The 22041-nt window shown below is 32.8% G+C and overlaps 1 long non-coding RNA gene across 1 annotated transcript; it reads right to left on the reverse strand.

The window, feature by feature from the left end:
- Positions 1 to 6478: 6478 nt before the first annotated feature.
- LOC111093500 lies at positions 6479 to 21463 on the reverse strand. The gene is made up of 3 exons (XR_005381970.1): positions 21381 to 21463; positions 11305 to 11347; positions 6479 to 6627 (listed from the first exon to the last, which is right to left on the reverse strand). It is a non-coding gene; the product is annotated as an uncharacterized LOC111093500 (long non-coding RNA).
- Positions 21464 to 22041: the final 578 nt, after the last annotated feature.

Below are 22041 nucleotides of genomic sequence, written 5' to 3' on the forward strand. Positions count from 1 at the left end.
ATATTCCATAAAATTCTCTTAGGTGTGTTATTCAATTCCCCAAAGTTATATAGGTTATGACCTTTGTAAAAAGGGAGGTCTGGTCATGTCAATACTCTGTTCAAAATCCAAAAATAGCTCCCCAATTTCCCAAAGAAAATACAATCCTTATATGGTCCCACCCTACCTCACTCCCTCCAGGAGCATATCTCTTTATCAGTTTTCCCCTCACATTATACTAGAGCCACTTGGGTCCTCACCTGGTCCTCAATGAACCAAACTGCCACACTGTCCTATAGCATCTGCACTGGCTTTTCCCTGGGTTAATTAGCATTTCCTTGAAATCTGCTGAAATATTGCTTTCACAGTGAGGTCCTGTTTATTTGGGGATCAACTGGGTGGTTATTGTTTCTTTGTTTTTCCACCCCAAGTAATTTTCTTTACCCTGATTATCCCAATTTACTGTGATGATAATTCAATTATAGATGCTCATACTAGCCTTTTAACATTCTTTTGTATTTCTGCAGCATCAGTTGTAACATCTCCTCTTTTATTTACAATTTTGTTGATTTCGGTCCTCTATTTTTTCCTTTGTTAGTCTAGCTAAAGGTTTGCACATTTTGTTTTTTCAGAAACCTACTTTTAGTTTTGTTTATCCCTTTTTATTTGTTTTCCTGTCCTCTATTGCATTTACTTATGCTCTATTCTTTATTATTTCTTCCATTCTGCTAATATTTGGCTTAATTTGTTCTTTTTTTCTACTTCTTTGAAGCATAGAGCTAGGTTGTTTATTGAAATCTCTCTTGTTTCTCAATGTAAGCATTTATTGCTATAAATATCCTATAAGTTTTAGTTTTGTTGTGTTTCCATTTTTTTGTTTCTCTCAAGATACTTTTTAATTTCCTGTTTAATTTCTTCTTGGATACATTGATTGTTCAAGAGAATGTTTAATTTCCATACATTTATGAGTTTCTCACCCAGTTTTCCTCTTGCTGATTTCCAGTTCCATGCCATTATGGTTAGGGAAAATAACTTGGTATGATTTCAATCTTTGAAATTTACTAAGACTTGATTTGTTGCCTAATATATGGTCTATCCTGAAAAATGTTCTATGTGTGCTTGAGAAAAATCTGTGTCCTGCTTTTGTCAGATAGAATATTCGGTATATATCTATTAGGTCCGTTTGTTGTATAATGTTGTTCAACTCTGTGTTTCCCTATTGATTCTCTGTCTAAATGATATATCTAGGGATTTGTTATGTTATTATTATGATTAGACTACATAAATATGTTTTGGTGAGAAAGGTAACAGTGGTAAAGTGAAATTTTCATTATATGATACCAGAGTACATATTATTTTTAAAAGTACATATTATTAAGTGATATAACTTATCAGTCATAATGTTAGCTTTGAGAACCTGGCTGAAGTAGTGTTTGTCAGTTTTCTCCACTGCAAAGTTACTCCTTTTTCCTCATTTTCATGCCATACACTTTGAAAGGAAATCATTGTGTGCAGCCCACCCTTAGGTGAGAAGGAGTTATGCTCTACATTTTTGAAAGCAAAGTATCTACATAAATGATTTGAAATTTTCTTTTTTTTTAATTTGAAATTTTCATATGAAAATTGCTCTCCATTTATTTATATTTTTGAAGATTTATTTATATCAATATGAAATGTTTTACCTTGACTTATAATCCACCATACATATTTTATTTGTTGCTTATATTGTTCTAAATTTAGTCATTGGGAGTTATTTTAGTTGGTTGTTGTGGCCCTTTATTATTCTCCCATCATTGTCAGTTTTCCTTCCTTACTTTGTGACACTACTGGATGTTCCAGGCTCATCTCATATATTTCCTGCCATGCTCTTAGAATCAGTCATATCTCCAAAGAGCCCTGGTTCTCCCTACTAGAGAAAACCATTAGAAATCAAGAGCTGGGGGTTAAGTGTGCTCACTGTTCTGGAGTATTCTTGTTCCCAGTGATTTTCATGTGACAGAGGAAGGGAAATACATCTGTGCAGATTATCCTACATATATATGCGTATTTTTCAATATTTCACCATGCAATCAGCTTTCTCATGTCTCTTCCTAAAAGGGCCCTAATCTCACTCATGTGGGTTCCACCTTCATGTCCTAATTACCTCCCGAACACTATCATAATGGGGATTAGGTCTTCAACGTGGATTTTGGGGAATACAACCATTCTGTCTATAGCATAACCTAACTTAAGACTAAAGAAGAAAAAAAAAAAGACTAAAGAAGATGTAGAATTAACCTATATAGAATATGAAAATTGAGTTGTAAATTAAAATAATTTTAAAAATAATTCAGAAATTAGTTATATAGAAAAAATGACTTGAAATAGAAAAATTAAGGAAAAACAAAAGATTTTTTTGAAAAGTAAGACAAATCTTTCAAAAGGATGATACAACAAAGTAAAGATATGCACTACAAAGAATATAAACTATAGCATACATACAGAAAGACAGAACAGAGACTAACATAGTTAATTGTAACATATTGATGCAACACACATATCTATATTTATATTAACACATACAGACATTTTGTTCTTTTTATTTGCAATAGTTATGTTCTAAAAGTTGCCACAAACACTGAATTAACAAATACTGAACTCTTATCTTAGAAAGGTACGAGTTTAGGTTTCTGTTTGTGTTTTGTCAAATTTCATCAATTCATCAATATACTGTTGTTTTATGTCTTCCTCTGTTAGGAAACAACTTATTTAATATTTTTGTTAATTTATCATCATTTAACTCATTGCTGGGCAGCACTGTAACTCATGTCTAGACACAGTTTGTCTGACATTAAATTTCCCCCATAAGTCCCATTACTCTTCCTGAACTTAGGAGCACTGAGCTGTATTTCAAACACTACTACTTAGGGATATTTTGAACAGGACAACCATTCCAATAAAGCACAGAAATGTAAAAAAACTTGTCCTTAAATGGCCGACCAAAAGGATACTTGCTTATAGTGAGAGAGTGAAACAAAAAGGTAAGAGCATTGCCATGTCGAATTTCATTTGGGAGTGTATGTGTTGGGTAACTCAGAATTTTTGCTTCTCTGCATGTGTCCACAAATGACTATGGAAAAGTGCCACAAGTGATTTCTTAGGTTACAAATAGATTTTAGCTAGTAGGTGAATATGCAATATGTAATCCATGAATATGATTGCTAGTATAGATAACATAATGTACCATATCCCATATAAATACACACACCTACCACATATATAGTGTATGTATATCATATAATAATAAATGCATGCATATACCAACAGTAGTATGAACTTAATAATACATTGAGAATGAAAATAAAATAGATTAATTTATAAGGAAGTTCTGTCAATCAATTAATAACTCTGAAGTCATATAATCTATTCAGTATATGAAAAAGAAGAAAATACAACTGCAATGATTTTGTAAAGTTCATGTAACCTGAATACAAAAATATGACAGGAACAATCTTAAGAAAAACTAAACAAATACATTTAGAAACATAAACTGTGCAGTGTTAAGTAGAAAATAATTTGTCAGCACAAGAAAAGACATTTATTTCATATCACACCCGGGCTAAAGGCGGCGCTAAACCGCCAAGCCACCGGGGCTGCCCAATTTACCTAAAAATAGACCAAATACTTGGGGATGCCTGGGTGGCTCAGCGGTTGAGCCTTCAGCTCAGGGTGTGATCCCAGAGTCCAGGGATTGAGTCCCACATTGGGCTCCCTGCAAAGAGCCTGCTTCTCCCTCTGCCTGTGTCTCTGCCTCTCTCTCTGTGTATGTCCCTCATGAATAAGTAAATAAAATCTTTAAAAATAAATAAAAATACACCAAATACCAATGAGCAAATAAGTACATATATTTTACTGTATATGTATTATGCAATATTAAATGGATTCAATAGTAATAAATAATTTAGAATTTTACTATTAAATTTATAACTAAATATAATTTATGAATATCTCAATTTTCCAAAAATTGACTTTTTAAATCTTTATTTCTCATTTTCTCAATATTTTAATTCATTTATCATCCTAATTTATAGAAACATCATTTTATGCTTTTAATGTCTCATATCAATTAACTAAAGACAGGTAAGTGCTGTGTGTTTACTTTCAAAGCCTTTTACAAATTACATATTCAAAGATCTATTTTAAATTAAAATATAATGAATACAGAATATGGTGCATACGTGTATTATAGATTTTGACATTTAAGTGTTTGATACATTCAATTATTACATATTTTCAATATTCAAAGTCTGCCAGGTCCTATTGAACTATATAAAGCAAAATGATTCATGTAGATAAACACTGAGAGAGAATTTAGCTACTATGATAACTTCAACTCTGAATTTTGCCAAATTCTGTTGAGTTTTGGAATTTTAAGTCAGTAAATCTAAAACAAATTAAATTTAGGTGATTTATTGTTAGGAAAAGATTTTCTTCTTATGCCATAAAGAACATTATTTTATAAGGTGATGTTAATTAATAGGATTATTAAGATTTAGATACTTTTTTTTTTCTGATGAGACATTTTAGGTCATGAATTTTGTCACCCAACACAGGTTGCTGATTTTATCATTTTTCTTGCTTACAAGTCAATCTCTAAGTCGACAAGTTTGATAAAGTATTTATAATCACTTGAAAAGTTATCATCTGTGGATTTTCTTTTTAATATTGCTAGGGAAATCTTAAAGAAGCACCATCATTTTTTTTTATCTCTTCTTCATCTACTTAAAATTTTTTTTTTTTTGATATTGCACTGGTATTCTCCACAAAATGACACTGCTTAAATCAAGCAGAGCACCAGATGCTGCATTTCAAGCCTTCTGTGTGTCCTTTCTCTGGTATTTTTAACATTCCCCATGGACTCAGCTCCTATCTAATTTTCCTTAGGCTTCTCCTTCTTTTATTCCCAGTAGCTCATACTAGCATCTACCCAAAAAAGATCAAAGACACCACGGTACATTATCAGCTCTCCATTTTCACTCTTCTTCTCTTTTGTCTTGTTTATAATCTCTCCCATATTCCCTTAAAAATGGTGAATGTGAAATCCCAGATCATAATGTCTAATAACCTTGAGATTGCCAAATGGTTCTTGAGTGGATCATTTAAAAATAATGTTCAAATTTTTATTCAATAAAGTAGAAATAAGCAAAGTCCCAAATCAGTTCCAATTAAAGCAGCTCTACAGAAATGAATCCCTTTATTTAATAGTAGTTTTAAAATAGCACCAACACAATGCAATGGAAAAATTTAGGTATAGAAATCAATGAACAAGTCTATTTTCCATAAAATTAAATTTTACTATAGGTGTTTAAGCTTGTAGGCTTTAATGTATTTCCATTACACCAAAGTGTGAGAGTGACTGAAAATCTTTACCTTCCTATTAATCTCAGACGATCATTCTATCAGACTGGATGTCCTCTAACTATATTCAGAAGATGTGATTCAAATACAGCCCCCTCCTCAATAGTCTCTAATCAGTTGCAGGAGGATGTGAAGCTTAGATACATACTCATGTATTATTTAAGTTTTGTATTGTGTTGATGAGTTGTTATAGTAGAACATTTAACTTTCATTTTTTGGTATGCTGGTTTATGTCATTTTTAAATATTTTACCACTTATTTGTTATTTTCCCTAAAGATTTTTTGGGAAAACTTTGTTAATTAAACATTTATTTTAGAGTCTAACTCATATGTTGTAAACATGGAACAGATTTAAGGGCTTTAATTTTATATTGTTAAAAGTATGCTGTCAATTGTTCCAATGCCAACAATAATTTTTCACATATCAAATTCCTGCATATTATCAGATCTGTTACCACTGTCTCTATGTAGTTGGTTTTATAGTCAATCTTATATCTTACATATTAAATTGTTTTATAATACTGTTTTTTTAAAGATTTTTATTTATTCATTCATGAGAGACAGAGAGAGAGAGAGAGAGAGAGAGACAAAGGCAGAGGGAGAAACAGGCTCCATGCAGGGAGCCCGATGTGGGACTCGATCCTGGGACTCTAGGATCACACCCTGGGCCAAAGGCAGGGACTAAACCGCTGAGCCTCCCAGGGATCCCCCTATAGTACTGTTTTATTAAAGAATATAAATTTTCAATTATTTTATTATTTTAATATTTTTCTGGCTAAATAATTTTGCAAACTCATGAAAAAATTAAAAAGTTAGAATTTTGATTGTTATTCTTTTAATCTACATAATAATTTGGCTAGAAATGAGCCCCAGTGGACATCTTAATGCATTCTATCCCCTCTCTTATTTCAGTGGGATGAGCTAGCGTTATGAGTAGAAAATTATGTCACAGGTATGAGACAGTAGAAAATTTAAAGATTTGCTAGTTGGAATATAAATCAGGGAACTGTAATAAAGCAACACAAAAATATGGTGCTTCAGGTATTTTACATATTTTAGTACTACAGAGTAAATATTATAAAAGTTTATTTTCTCACTGATATGAATCCAAGTATCTCCAGGGCTGGACATAAAACTTATAAATACGCAGTCCCAGGCTCTTTCCCTCTTGTTGCTCTGCCATGTTCAGCAGAGGGCTCTGATGTCTGTTTTTGTTCTTTGTTCTCATCATCTCATCCACACTGTGGCTTGCTGGAAAAAGGAAGAGAAAAATGGAGATATATTCCCTTCCTCAAATAGCAGAACCCAACCCTTGTACTCATAACTTGTAGCCTCTTATGATGACTCAGAATCTAGACCTAATTACTGAGGGATCTGGAAAAGAATTTTACAAATATAGTCTTCAGTTGCTGACTAGAGGTCCATTCAAAACTTTCATTATTGATGCATTTAGAACCTGTATTGGGAGATAAATGTTATTCTACTCTACAGTAATCATTGTCATAGTCTATTTTTTTAAAGTAAACTAATTTGTAATTATCACTTTAAGTATTATGTAAGGGAGATTTGTTTTTCCTAACATTTTGTTTCTATTTCTTATTTTTACTATACGTCCTCAGTGTAGTTTTTTGAGGATTTATCCAGAGTTTTCATATGGCCTAATATGTGATAAATATATGGGTCCCATGTACTCTTCAAAGAATATGTATTCTCTCTTCTATGAAACACTTTACAAATATAGCTATTATATATGATTTCAAACTTCTAGATATTTTCTCTTGAATTATTTTGTGCATAAAATATTATTTTTAAAAATATTCTATTATCTCTTCAACTAAGGTAGTGATCATTAACCAGGAAACAAATTTGTTAACATATAAATTTTAGTAAGTATTGATGATTTTTTTTAGCAGGTAAATTTATTATGTTTCAAGAGCATGACATTTAAGCCTGTACATACTTGTTTATACTCTTTGAAAACATAGTTTTTTTTCTATACAATACAAATTATTATTTTAATTCTAGATGTTGTATTATACAAAAACTAAGTATTAAATTTAATATATATGTGAAATATAGGAAGTAAAAAGCTTTAGTTCAAGGCATCCACAAAGAAATCATTTATTCAAATATACCAGTGAGTTCTTAAAAAGAAAATCTTTTATGTTCTTATTAAAGTAACAAACTTCATGACTTGAGTTACTCAGCTCATTTGTTTCCTGACTTCTTTATTTCAAGTTAAATACTTCTAAGGTAGGTCATATAATTCAGTGACCTTTAAAGTAAAATTGAAATATTTGATTTTACTGCTTTTCTTTATCTCTTTTTCTCTCACCACATGCAGCCTATAAATGCCAGTAGAATTAATTGCTTAATTACAGGGAATAAAAACATTGCCTTTTGAAAGATTTTGAATTTGTATATCCTGCTGTGGAGATTTTACTTGAATACCTGATGTGTATAGTCTGCACTTCTTAAAGAAAGAAAATAAGGGGTCTAGTTTGGAACATATTTTTAACTTGATAATGAGTGCAACAAGACTGCTCTATAATTTTATATTATTTTATATTATTTAGAGCTTAATCTGAAGCCATTTTACTGTTTAATCTTTAACCATAACTATTATATATACTCTTTAATAAGCACCATTATATATTTTATTTTTTCTTAATACAATTTAATAATGTGGCAGAAAAGTAGGAATAAGGAAAATATTAATCATTTTCAGATTAAAGCACAATGTTATACTTCTTCCAGCATGAGGATTGGATTAATTTGATTTATAGGTTGTACAAGGAAGCTGTATACCTAAGTAACATACATAATTCCTTTTACCATATACTTTCAAGAAATATATATTACTAGATATGCTTCATATTATCTTTTAGGTAATCTTGCTGTTTCTGAGTAATGAGTAATGTGGGTCTAGGTAGATATATTATAGTCATGTCAATTTTATAAGGTTATACTTCAAGCATTAGATGCAAAGGCATAGATATAAAGGCAAGATTGTAGAATAGAAAGGGGTTATTATGTGATATTACAGGAAGACAAAAAGAAGAGACATTTTGTAACCGACCTGTGAAGGGAGAATGGGCCTGTGACCCAAAACTTAGTTCAAATATCAACACTGATGATGCCATATATACATCAAAGAGATATGAAATGTCATATTTCTCATATAATGAGAGTTTCTGGAGAGAGTGTGTGGGCTCCCAGACATGTCTGAAAATAGCTTGAGAAAACATGGAGAAATCACTAGCTTGACTTTTATTGTGTTAGAATTGGGGCAGGCTTAGGAGTTTGTGCATTTAGTATGGGGTATAGTTTGTTTGATCCTCCCACTGGCACCAAGGTAGGAAGGCAAATTATATTATTGACTTACCAAAATATGGGACAAAAGAGGAAGAGAGAGTGGTAGGGTATGAAAATTGTCAAAAATAAGACAAAAATGGATTCAGACTCTAATAGCTTATTCTAGTATTTAACTGAACTAAAATGTGCCATAATTCTTCTAATTGTATTTGAATGTGTTAAAGTAAGCTGTTATGTGAATGAGAGTTATAACATGAGGCTGGTGAGGAATTAAAAGTTCCATTGAATACTTTGATAATGAGTTATGATTACTAATTTTATGTGTCAGCTTGACTAGGCACGAGATGCTCAGACATTTGGTCAAATATTATTATGGGTGCTCCTAAGAGGTTGTTTGTGCATCCAATTAACATTGAGATTGTTGGACTGAGTAAAGCAGCTTATCTTCCTTAATGTGGGTGAGACTCACCCAATTAGTTGAAGGTCTGAAAGAACAAAAGAGAAGATCTGACTCTTCCCCAAATAAGGAAATTTCTTCATTTCTGAGACATTGTTTTGTTTTTGTTTTTGTTTTTTCCTATCTTCCAACTCAAGCTGAAATATCTCCTCTCTCTAGTCTTGATCATGCCCAACCTAGACTGGAACTATACCATCAGCTGGTTGTAAGTCTTTTGGATTTAGAATTGGAGCTAAAACATAAGCTTTCTCCACTTCCTGATTCACTCTGCACAACTTGGGACTTACCAGTCTCCATAACTGCTAATTCCTTAAGAAATATTTTTCTAGGGGCACCTGGGTGGCACAGTCAGTTGGATGACCAATTTTTGTTTTTGGCTCAGGTAGTGATATTGGAGTCTTAAGATCAAGTCCCATATTGGGCTTCATGCTAAGTGTAGAGTCTACTTGGAGTTTTTCTTTCCCTCTGTCCCTCCATAATGTGCTCTCTCTCTCTCTCTCTCTAAAATAAACAAATCTTTAAAAAATGATTTTTTTCTAATATATATTTTAAATATATATTTTTCTTATATATATATATATAATATATTTATATTTTCTTATATATATATATGAGCTCAACATTGTGTGTTTTGTGAAGTAAGTGTCTTGATCACTACCAACAATGCCTAGAACTTGGAAGAGAATAAGGAATGTCTTTATAAAAACTCATAGTATAATTCTATTAAGTAAAGAGACTTGTACGATCTTGATATATAGATCTTGATATATATTGTGGGTGTTTGTGATGCCCAAAATTCCCATATTTATTTTCCAAAGGGAAAAAAACTTAGATATGAAAATTTTGTTGTTGCAATCAGCCTGAACAGTTGACCAGACCATTGCCAGTAGACAAATGATTCTGTCAAAATATGCAGATGGAGCCCATTGTTGACCAAGATATTTAGTGATAAAATGACTGAATAAGCTTTGGTCAGTTCTGCTGAAAGTTTTATCCTTATTCCAGGATATCCTAGTTAGGGGATGAAAAGCAGCAGCTATCCAGTGGGCTCCATCATGTGCATTGGTGGTTCTTGCATCTATAAATTATAAAAACTATCTTTTCCATCCACTCTCTTGATCCCCCAAAGACTCGCCAGTTGCCATAGGATCCAGGACAGGGATGATCATCTCCAGCACTGTGACATCCAGTAGGAGCTGAGGACAATGAAGGTTGGCTCCTCCTAAAGACTGTATGTGTTAAAGGGTACAGATTTGACTCTTGCCTCTAGATAGGATTTTCATTTTAGCTGGTGGCAGCCATACCAAGGTGGCCATTTTAGCCTTTAGGCTGGTGTCCATACCAAGGTTGCAGAGTGCACTTCCATGGGTATCTGTATATACTGAGTTATGGAGCGAGACCTGTGAGAGCCTCTGATACAAGGAAAGCATAGTAGACAATTAGCATTCAGTTTCTTGCATCAAAAACCCATGAACAACAATGTGAGTGGCCTAGAAACACTGAAAGACATGAAAGGAGGCTGTTAAAACCTCTAAACAGGTGTCTGTGGGACATTAATGGGAGTGCTTATTATACGTTATTTTAACACATTCTAGAACATTTTGTTGGGAAGGGTCCATTCAAAATGGGTCAATTTGTCAGTATCAGCATACAAGTGCTTAGGTAAAATTTGTGAATAAAGAATGTGTTGCTCACAGAACCTAAAAACTTCTAAAAGATATTGGATTTGTATTTTAATGTTGTGGATGATGAGAGAATTTCTTGACTGTGTCAGGAATGGAAAACTCTTATCTAATCAAACAAGACTCAGAAATTTTATTGAGGTCATGGGGCCTTGTACTTTGTATAAGGCCATGATCCATTACTGTGAGCTCCTTTGTGAAAGTTTTCATGCTCTGAATGAGTATGTAGAGTGAATTTCTTCAGAAGAGGTGCCATCAGTATAATGCCATGCATCAACTCCTGAAAGTTAGATATGATTGAATATTGCCTCAAAGATTATGTGCAATGGTAAGGCTTTGAGACAACCCATGGGTAGCTTGTAAAGATGTCTCTTTGTGTCCTTTTGAAGGTGAAGGCAAACCGTGGCTGAAAAGTTGCTGAAATAGGCACTGAACAGAATATATTAACTACATCTATGCATGCAAAGTACTTACCAGTTGCTGACTGGATTGGATGGGATTAGTGATCTAAATAATTCTGTAAATAGAGGTGAAAGTATGACATTAAGTTTGTAATTATCCAATGTTAAGTGCTACTGATTATTTTCAGGTTTAAGTACAGGACAAATACGGTTGTTAAATGGAGAGAATCAGTGAGAACAATAACCCCTCCTCAAAATAGCTCTTGCACAATGTGTTTCACACCTTAAAGTATATTTTATTTCATATTGAACCACTATTTACTTCTTTCGACTACCGGGAAATATCTATGGGATCTGACATTTGAAACTGATTATAAATGTGAAATGTTGCATTTTAATGTATTAATCTTTTAAAAAAATATTTTATTTATTTATTCATGAGAGACACAGAGAGGAAGAGGCAAAGACACAGGCAGAGACAGAGGCAGAAAGAGAAGCAGGCTCCATGCAGGGAGCTTGATGTGGGACTCAATCCCGGGTCTCCAGGATCATGCCCTGGGCGGAAGGTGGCGCTAGACTGCTGAGCCACCTGGGGCTGCCCCTAATGTATTACTCTTCAGATCATATCACCCATGCCCAGTATGGAATATTTTAGGACAGTGTTTAAGATTATAAATAATCTCATCTCCCTTTCTTGATGGTTCTGGGAAATCAAATCATGTAAACCCAGGCCTTCTTGTGGGAACCCTCGCTCTAGCCCCATTCCCTAAGAAAACTCAAGCCACTCATCTATACCTTCTTTCCAAACCTTTCTCTCAAATCTGTTTTGGAATTTCCCATGTTTTCCCTAGACAGCCTCATTAGTGAACAACAAACCTTTCATACGTATCTACTTGTGTGTATGTGGTATCATTTTTCTGAACTAAATTTAAATTTTGAGTGAGGTGTTCATCCTGCTTTCAGAGATCAACCACAAGTAACCATCCTCATCCAAAGTTGCTGCGCAAGACTTTACAGAATAATCGAAATTTGAGGGAGACTGAGGGAAATGGACTTGCATGAGGAAAGAAAAATTAAAGATTTTATGGACTGTGACATTTGCTGATTTGGTATGTTAGCAAATATTTAATGTGCAATGAGTCCATCTAAATTGAATGATGTTGGAATATACTTGAATTATTTGTTATTTTGCCATGTATTTATTTTCTCTGTTTTCCCTCTTTTCTCATATGGGAATATTTTGTATTTATTGTTTCAAGGGTAATCATCAAAATATTTATTCCATATTGGAATAAATATTGGAATTCCATACATATATTTTTAAGGAAATAAAGAAACTTAAATGTTTGCTAACATAGGATTTGATTAGGTTATACTTTCTCTGTTTCAAATAGAAAAAAAAGAAGGTAAATACATACATAAGATAGAAATATATAAATCTAGATATCCATAGGACAGGAGAAGAAGAAGGAACAAAGCTAAGGAAGTTTAGATATTTTTGAGTCATAAATAAAGGGGACTTGGCTATTGTTTCTAGTATTGGCTTAAGTAAACTGGCAGTATTCAGAAGTTTTTGAAATTTGAGAGAAAAAAAAAAAACACGCTATCCTACTCTTTATACCCCTCGACAGTGTGAAAATATATCAGGTAGAGAGAGGCTGAATATTTAGGCTTAGCAGCCAAATATTTAAACAACCTCCAGTGATTTCCTGTTAACTAGTGAGACATTGAAGCTACAGAAATGATTTACTCATATCAAAATGGGGGACACAGATTACCACTGGAAGAGAAGAGAGTGTGTCCATGGGAATCAGGAGGATCTTAGTGGCAATCTATATGGTATAATAACTGAGACTGGGGAACGAGAACTGAAATATATCTATTGACAGATGGAACCAGATACCAAGGGCTAAGTGCTTTTCTGTTCCCGTGCCCATGCCTTGGCAATGCATATGCCACCTAGACCTAAATTCAACTCTGGAATAGAGGCTAGGAATAGGAAAGTTCAAACTTATTACAAGTGTTTCTGTCACTTAACATAGAATGGGAGTTGCACATGTAAATAAGCTAGAAGAAAAATAAAGTTAGAACTCCTCACTTTAGCATGTCAATTGGGAGTTAAACACTCCATTTAAATGGAATTATGATTGAAAGTAATACTGAAGGACTCGCATGTCAGATTGCAGGGATTAGCCTTTACACTTTCTACAGAAGATTTCGAGTTTGACATTTCATTATGAAATCAATGCTTAAGAAAAATTAATCTAGTAATTCCAGATTGAGAGGAAGAGGCATTTTAAAAATATTGATTACAAATGGTTTATCTAGTTCAGTTATGAAACAAAATTGCCCCAGGTTATGGTAATAGTAATACCATGTGGTAGATAAAATAAAATGACAAATTTAAGAATCTTGATTATAGAGATTCACTGCAAAAGCCAAAAGAGAGAAAAGTGTACAGTACTGGAAAGTTTTAGCTCTGGTGATTGGAAAATGACAGAGCCATTGGATTAGAATCAAATCAGGAGAGTTTTGTTGAGAAAAAGTAGTGCCAATTTAGGTCATGCAAATTTCTTGGTTATCTATGAGACAATCTGAAAAATAGTTGAAAATATAAAAATAGAATGTGTTGGCTATATTGAGAGGGATTAAAGGATTTCTAATTAGAGATTTAAAAAGACCAAGTGAGAAGTGAATTAAAATGCTTCAAACATGAAAGTATACCTTTTGGAAGGGTTTTACCAGCTTATTTGTAGATAGAAGATTAACAGCAATATAAATGGGAACACAGAGAAATAAAGCAAGAGAAAAGTAGTCACAAAAAGGATAAGAGATACTAGAAAGGAAAAGGGATTAAATTAAAGGGAAGGCCTTTAGAAAACCTACTAGGAATCCACACATGGGGTAGCTATTTATCATACTCATTAATATTAGTATTATATGAGTTTTTCACTGTTAAATTTGTAACGTTTTATCTTGGAATACTTAGGTTATAACACAATGTGGCAAATGCATTGAATAACAGAACACTTTAGTATTCTAATGAGTTATAATCAAGTATTCAAATATTTGAATATTTAAACAATTAAATTGTGTGTATGGACTCGTTTTTCATATTTTTTATTAGCATGATTTTTCCTTCTTTGAGGACCTTTATTATTCTATTTGCCAATCCTCTACCACTTTTTTTAATGTGGTACAAAACAAGACAAAACAAAACAACAACAAAAAACCCATACCTAACATAAAATTTACCCTCTTAGTCATTTTTAAGTGCACAGTTTCATAATGTTAGCCATATAAACATTGTTTTATAACGAATCTCTAGACTTTTCCATCCTCCAAAATTGAAATTGTATGTGCATTGAACAACTCTCCTTTTCTTCCTATCCCCAAGCTGCTGTCAACTGCCAGTCTACTCTCTGTTTCTAAGAATATGACTATTTTAGGTACCTCATATAAGGGTAATCATGCAGTATTTGTCTTTTTGTGATTGGCTTATCTTATTTAGCATAATGTACTCAAGTTTTATCTATGCTGTAGCATATGATGGTTTCTTATTTTATAATAGTGAACAATATTCTACTGTATGTTTATATCATATTTTATTAATTTAGACATAATTGACATTTAGTTTTCTTCCACCTCTTGACTATTGTGAATAACACTGCCGTGAACATCAGTGTATAAAATTCTCTTTGAGATATTTTTTTCTAATTCTTTGGGATAAATATCCAAATTGGGAATAATGGGTCATATGATATTTCTATTTTTAATTTTTAAAGAACCTCTTTACTATTTTCCATAATAGTCACACATTTAACATTCTGAAAATACAAGAGTTCCAATTTCTCCATGGGTCTATCAGCATTTTTTATTTTATTTTATTTTTTTATTTTTTTTATCGATAATGTGATGCTAAGATGTATGAGTTCATACCTTATTGTGGGTTTTTTTTTTTTTTTTTTGCATTTCTCTGATTATTAGGGGCGTTGAGTACTTTTCCATATGCTTCTTGGTCATTTGTATATCTTCTTTGAAGAAATGTGTATTTAAATTTCTTTGTTCATTTTTAAATCAGGTTACTTGTTTTTGTGTTGAGTTGTAGAGTTTTTTATATATATTTTGAATATTAAAGCCTATATATGGGTTGAAAATATTTTCTTTTACTATGTAAGTTGTCTTTTGACTCTGTTAATTATATGCTTTGTGCAAAGAAGTTTTTAAGTTTGATACGGTCTATTTTTGCTTTTGTAACCTGTGCTTTTGATTTAAGAAATCATTGCCAAATCCAATGCCATGAAGATTTTCCCTGTTTTTTTCTAGCAGTTTCACAGAATTAGGTCTAATGTCTAGCCCTTTAGTCCATTTTGAATTAGTATTTCTATATGATGTAAGGTAATGGTCCAACTTCAGTCTTTGCAAGTGGATATCCTGTTTCTCAGCACCATTTGTTGAAGAGACTATCCTTTTCCCGTTGTGCAGTCTTGGCAATCTTATCAGAGTTCCTTTAGCCACATATAGGAGGTTTTACTCCTGAGCTGTCTATTATGTTCCATTGTTATATATGTCTGTCTTTTTCCTGGTACTGATCTGTTTCAACTAATAAAATTTGGTAATATCTTAAATCAGAAAGTATGAGGCCTCCAGCTTTGTTTTTCTTTCTCAAGATTGGCTTATCAAGTGTTTTCTGAGATTACATATGTATTTTAGAATTATTTTATCTGTTTTTTGCTAGAAAATATACCATTAGGATTTTCACAGGGATCACAATGAATCTGTAGATTCTTTTGGGTAGTATGAATATTCTAATAATACTAAGTATTCCAATCCATGAATACAGGATGTCTTCCAACCAAGGATGTCCTGGTTGCTTCCAAGGTTTGGCAATTACAAATAAAACTACCATAATAAAGAAGTTCCTCTGATCTTTCATACACATAAAATTCAGGGCAGGGAGAGAATTGGGTAGATAGAATTCAACTAAAGTAAATAATCCATAAAACAGTAACCCAGCTTGCTTTGCTGATTTAATAAATAGAGTGATGAGATTTATTGCTGAGTTATTTATTGGTTGCTATTTTGAGAGAAAGGGAAAAAGAGCATCACTTTCAGTAGCTTTGACAAAGCTGTCCTCAAATACACAGAAACTATGCCTATGGGGAGCCTGCACTTCAGTAGAAACTATTACAAATGCCCGAATTTTACATGGAATAATCATGAGACTGCTACAAGTTCACTATTCAATGAAATCTTACAAATTCATTACATGGGCAATAACTAGATTTCTGAACCTAGAACCTATGTTTTTAAAAGCACATAATTATTTAGATTTGGGGAGGGAATAATCTGCAGTCAAAACACAGCAGTTACTTGGTATTAAAACAAAGTGTATTATTATCTTGGTTCCCTGAATAGTGACCATGAATTACTAAGGGAATTTACCAATTTTAGAAATGTAACCATCCAGAGAAGTGATGCATTCCTGAAGGGACAATCCAGTGCCTTTGAAAAACACAAACTAAATAACTAAATAACTTGAGAAAAATTTTAATAAAGGAAGGCCATTCACTTCCTTCAGTACAGGAAGGCAGATTATTAGATATTAAGAAATGGGGATGTTTGAAAGAGAGAACTACTAAGGCTACCAGTGACATTAATTTCTGAATGCCAGTGATCTCCTTGAAGATGCTTTGTACGTACTCAAATCCTAATTAAAGTGTAGATATCAAGCTGCCCTGCCAAGGTTATACTTCGTAATTCATAATTATTAGAAGGCCACTGACCTTACTTAGGAGAATCCTCAGGCCTAAATATGTTGGGGGGAAAAAAAGAATTTTTGGTATGTTCTAGAATGGTTTGGAATGATCTCTAAATGTTCTTTCATTTAACAAAAAAAAAATGAAGTTTTAAAAATATTTAACTTACTTATTCATGAAAGACAGAGCTAGAGGCAGAGACATAGGCAGAGGGAGAAGGAGGCTCCCCACAGGAAGCCTGATGCTAGATTCAATCCCTGGACCCTGGGATCATGCCCTGAGTGGAAGGCAGGCACTCAACCACTGGGCCACCCAGGGGTCCTAACAAAAAAATGAATTTTAAATATGTTCAGTACATATATTACATGCCAGCCTCCTGGGAAAGGCCATACAGTGGTATCTTAAGCAGTTTTTTTCTTGTTTTTTTTTTTTTCTTTCACTCTACATATATATGCGCTTGTATATTTTATTTAGTTTTATTTAAATTCAATTAATAAGCATATAATGTATTATTGCTTTCAGAGGTAGAGGTCAGTGATTCATCAGTCTTATATCATACCCAGTGCTCATTCTATCACATGCCCTCCTTTATGTTCATCACCAAGTTATCCCATCCACCTCCCCCCAGTGACCCTCAGTCTGTTTCCTATGATTAAGTGTCTTACGGTTTGTCTCCCTCTCTGATTTCATTTTGTTTTTATTTTTTCCTCTTTTCCCCTATGATCCTCTGTTTTACATATGAGTAAATTTCACATATAAGTAAGATCATATGATAATTATCTTTCTCTGTTTGACTTTTTTCGCTTATCATAAAATCCTCTAGTTCCATACATGTCATTGCATGCATTCACTTATCATAAAATCCTCTAGTTCCATACATGTCATGGCAAATGGCAAGATTACTTTTTTTTAAATTTTTTGATGGCTGAGTACTAGTACATTATGCATATATATATATGTGTGTGTGTGTGTGTACAGATATATATATATATATATATATATATGATATACACACACACATACACATCTCATCTTCTTTATCCATTCATCTGTCAATTGACATGTAGGCCCTTTCCATAGTTTGACTATCATAGACATAGCTGCTATAAACATTGTGGTGCAGATGTCCCTACGGATCACTACATTTGTAACTTGGGGTAAATACCCAGTAGTGCAATTGCTGGGACATAAGGTAGCTCTATTTTTAACTTTTTGAGGAACCTCCATACTGTTTTCCAGAGTGCCTACACCAGCTTGCATTCTCATCAAAAGTATTAGAGGGTTCCCCTTTCTCACATCCTCAGCAACATCTGTCATTTCCTGATTTGTTGTTTTTAGCCATTCTGATTGCTGTGAGGTGCTAGCTCATTGTGGTTTTGGTTTGTGTTGCCCTGATGTCAAGTGATGTTGAGCATTTTCTCATGTGTCTGTTGAAAATTTGGGTGTCTTCTTCTTAGGAGAAATGCCTGTTCATGTCTTCTGCCCATTTCTTGATTGGATTATTTGTTCTTTGGGTGTTGATTTCATAAGTTCTTTATAGATTTTGGATACTAGCTCTTTATCTGATATGTCATTTGCAAATATCTTCTCCACTCTATAGGTTGCCTTTTGGTTTTGTCAACTCTTTCTTTTGTTGTGCAAAAGCTTTTTATCTTGATGGAGTCCCAATAATTCATTTTTGCCTTTGTTTTCCTTGCCTTTGGAAACATGTCTAGCAAGAAGTTGCTGCAGCCAAGGTCAAGGAGATTGTTGCCTATGTCCTCCTCTAGGATTTTGATGGATTCCTATCTTACATTTAGGTTTTTCACCCATTTTGAGTCTATTTTTGTGTATGGTGTGAGGAAATGATCCAATTTCATTCTTCTGCATGTGGCTGTCCAATTTTCCCAGTACCGTTTGTTCAAGAGACTGTCTTTTTTCCATTGAATGTTCTTTCCTGCTTTGTCAAAGATTAGTTGACCATTGAGTTTTGGGTCCATTTCTGGGTTTTATATTCTGTTCCATTGATCTATATGTCTGTTTCTGTGCCAGTACCCATACTGTCTTGATAGCTACAGAGGTTCAACATAGTACTTGAAGTTCTAGCCTCAGCAATCGGACAACAAAAAGAAGTAAAAGGCAATCGTTTCAGCAAAGAAGAACTCAAACTCTCACTCTTTGCAGGGGACATTGACATTCCATATGGAAAACCCAAAACTTGCTAAAACACATATAGGAATTCAGCAAAGCAGTAGGATATGAGATCAATGCACAGAAATCAGTTGGATTTCTATACACTAACAATGGGACAGAAGAAAGAGAAATTAAGGAATCAGTATCATTTACAATTGCACCCCAAACCATAAGATACCTTGGAATAAAAATAGCCAAAGAGGCAAAAGATCTGTACTCAGAAAACTATAGAACATTTAATGAAAGAAATTGAGGAAGACACAAAGAAATGGAAAAATGTTCAATGCTCATTAATTGGAAAACCAAAATTATTAAAATGTCTGTGCTACCTAGAGAACTCTGTATATTCAATGCAATTCCTACCAAAATACCACCAACTTATTTCAAAGTTGGAACAAATAATCCTAAAACTTGTATGAAACCAGAAAAGACCCTGCCTGAATAGCCAAAAGATTGTCAAAAAAGAAAACACAAACTGGTGGCATCACGATTCTGGACTACAAGCTCTATTACAAATTTTTATCTGTAATTAAACACTTAGTGCTCATACTAGACAATCAAAACTACAGATTAATTATTCATAAATTAATAGATGCTTTAAAATTTAAAGTGAATATCATACATTTACAATATAATAACAAGTAAGCAGTACTTAGTTATTAAACCACTTCTTGGTTTCTTTATAACTGAACATAGAGGGTATTATGCACAGTGAAATAAGTTAGGAGAGACAAATACCATATGATTTCATTTTATATATGGAATCAAAAAACAAAACAAATAAATGAACAAACCAACTGATCTTTTAAAAAATATTTTACTTATTCATTCATGAGAGACAGAGAGAAGCAGAGACATAAGCAGAGGGTGAAGTAGGGTTCTCCCAGGTAGAGGACTTGATCCTAGAACCCCAGGATCATGCCCTGAGCCAAAGGCAGATGCTCAACTGCTGAGCCACCTAGGCATCCCAAACCAACTGATCTTAAATACAGAGAATAAATTGGTAGTTGCCAAGAGGGGCAATGAGTGGAGATGTGTGAAATAGGTAAAGGGGATTAAAAGGTAAAAACTTCTAGTTGTAAAATAAGTTACAGAGATGAAAGAATAACATAGAGTTTGTTATATATTTGCATAATAAATTATATATGTATAGAAATATTATATTTAACATTTTGTTTTTACTGATTAGATATAGTGGTTTTTGATTTTGTTTTCTAGGTTGGCTCCGCACTCAGCATGGGGCTCAATGTGGGGCTTGAACTCAGGATCCTGAAATCAAACCCTGAGCTGAGATCAAGTCTCAGATGCTTAACTAACTGAGCCACCCAGGTGCCCCTAGTGCATTTTAAATTTGAATTTAAATTTTCTAATTCAGATGTATAACATTAAATTTTTCTATATTCTAATTATCAGAAAAATTCACCATTGAGCTTAGATCTTAATCTTTTATATTTTTTAGGACGTATTGATAGATGTGGAGGTATAGTTATGGATATTGTTATAGATACATTCATAGGTATAAGTACACCAACATATTTTTTACAAAAGTAATATTCTTAATATTTTATAAACTGCAATTTGATCTTAAACATTTTGTTGATTTTTCATGATAATGAAAAATATTCTTATCTGATTTTGATAATTATTTAATTAGCCACTGTAAGATTCATCACAAAAATTTTAATGATTTTATATTATTAAATATTTAGATTGCATCAAATATTTCATGGCTATAAATAATACTGCATTGGACATCCTTATGGATAATTTGTTCAGATTTTCTCATTATTTCCTTGGAAATATGTTTGTAGGGCTCATTTATTTATTCAAAATGCAAACATATTACAATTACCCAATGGTCCTCCAGATAGTTTATCTTAGTTTATATATGCACCAAGTAGGATTTGAGAGGTTTAGTGCCCTAATAATTTTCCAATCATTCATATTAAGAATGCTTAATTTGATGCATTGAATAAATCTGTAAAAATAGATCTTATTTTTAAAGATATTGAAGAGCATTTATGTTGCATAGAAAAGAACAACGTGCCATGGGTACTTTCTGGACTTCTTTAAAACCAATGCAACACTATTGTAGGGAAAAGGACTACTATTCACAAGTACCTTGTGAAACTCTTTGTTGCTCTTAATTGAAAAATAAATTCTATGACACTGTATTTTCTTCTCTTTTGAGAGTACTGAACTATCGATACCTTCTTACCAAAGAGAGTGTCTATATAGAAGAATTATTTTTGAAGTGATGTGAGGCAGGCAGTTTGGTGGTACAAGGTGGCGTTTTCAATCTGTAGAAATAAAAATGATACCAACTTTTCTCAAAAACTCAATGGCATCTATATTCTCTTATAATAATAATAATAATAATAATAATAATAATAATAATAAACAACTGAACAATAATACCCATTATAAAAGTATTCAGTTCATACATCTTTAATAGTTTCTAGTAGACATTAACGAAAAATTAGATGTATTAAGGAAAATTGAAAATCAAGACATTTTTAAAAATTGGCAACTGCAAACAATGTGATTTCTTTGATTCATCACAATTAAAATGGGTAAATGGAAATTGCAATCCAATGAAGAAATGCTATGTAAGTGAAAATTAAAGGATATACTACCACCTAGTGGTAAAATGTGCTGCTCAAGGGAAAATACTGGTTTGTCTTTTTTTTTTTTTTTTCCTAGTAAAAACCAGGCCAATGTATGATTGTCTGTTGTTAAATGAGGTGGGTAATAGTTAACAAACATGCATGTGTCAGGTTTTTTACCAGCAGCACACTTAATTCTTATTTCTTTAACAGTTTAAACATTTTCACACAAGGGAGATAAATTTTATCATAGGTATGAAGCTAGGGAAAAAA

The sequence above is a fragment of the Canis lupus genome, chromosome 31 (assembly GCF_011100685.1).
Source record: "Canis lupus familiaris isolate Mischka breed German Shepherd chromosome 31, alternate assembly UU_Cfam_GSD_1.0, whole genome shotgun sequence".
Lineage (NCBI taxonomy): Eukaryota > Metazoa > Chordata > Mammalia > Carnivora > Canidae > Canis > Canis lupus.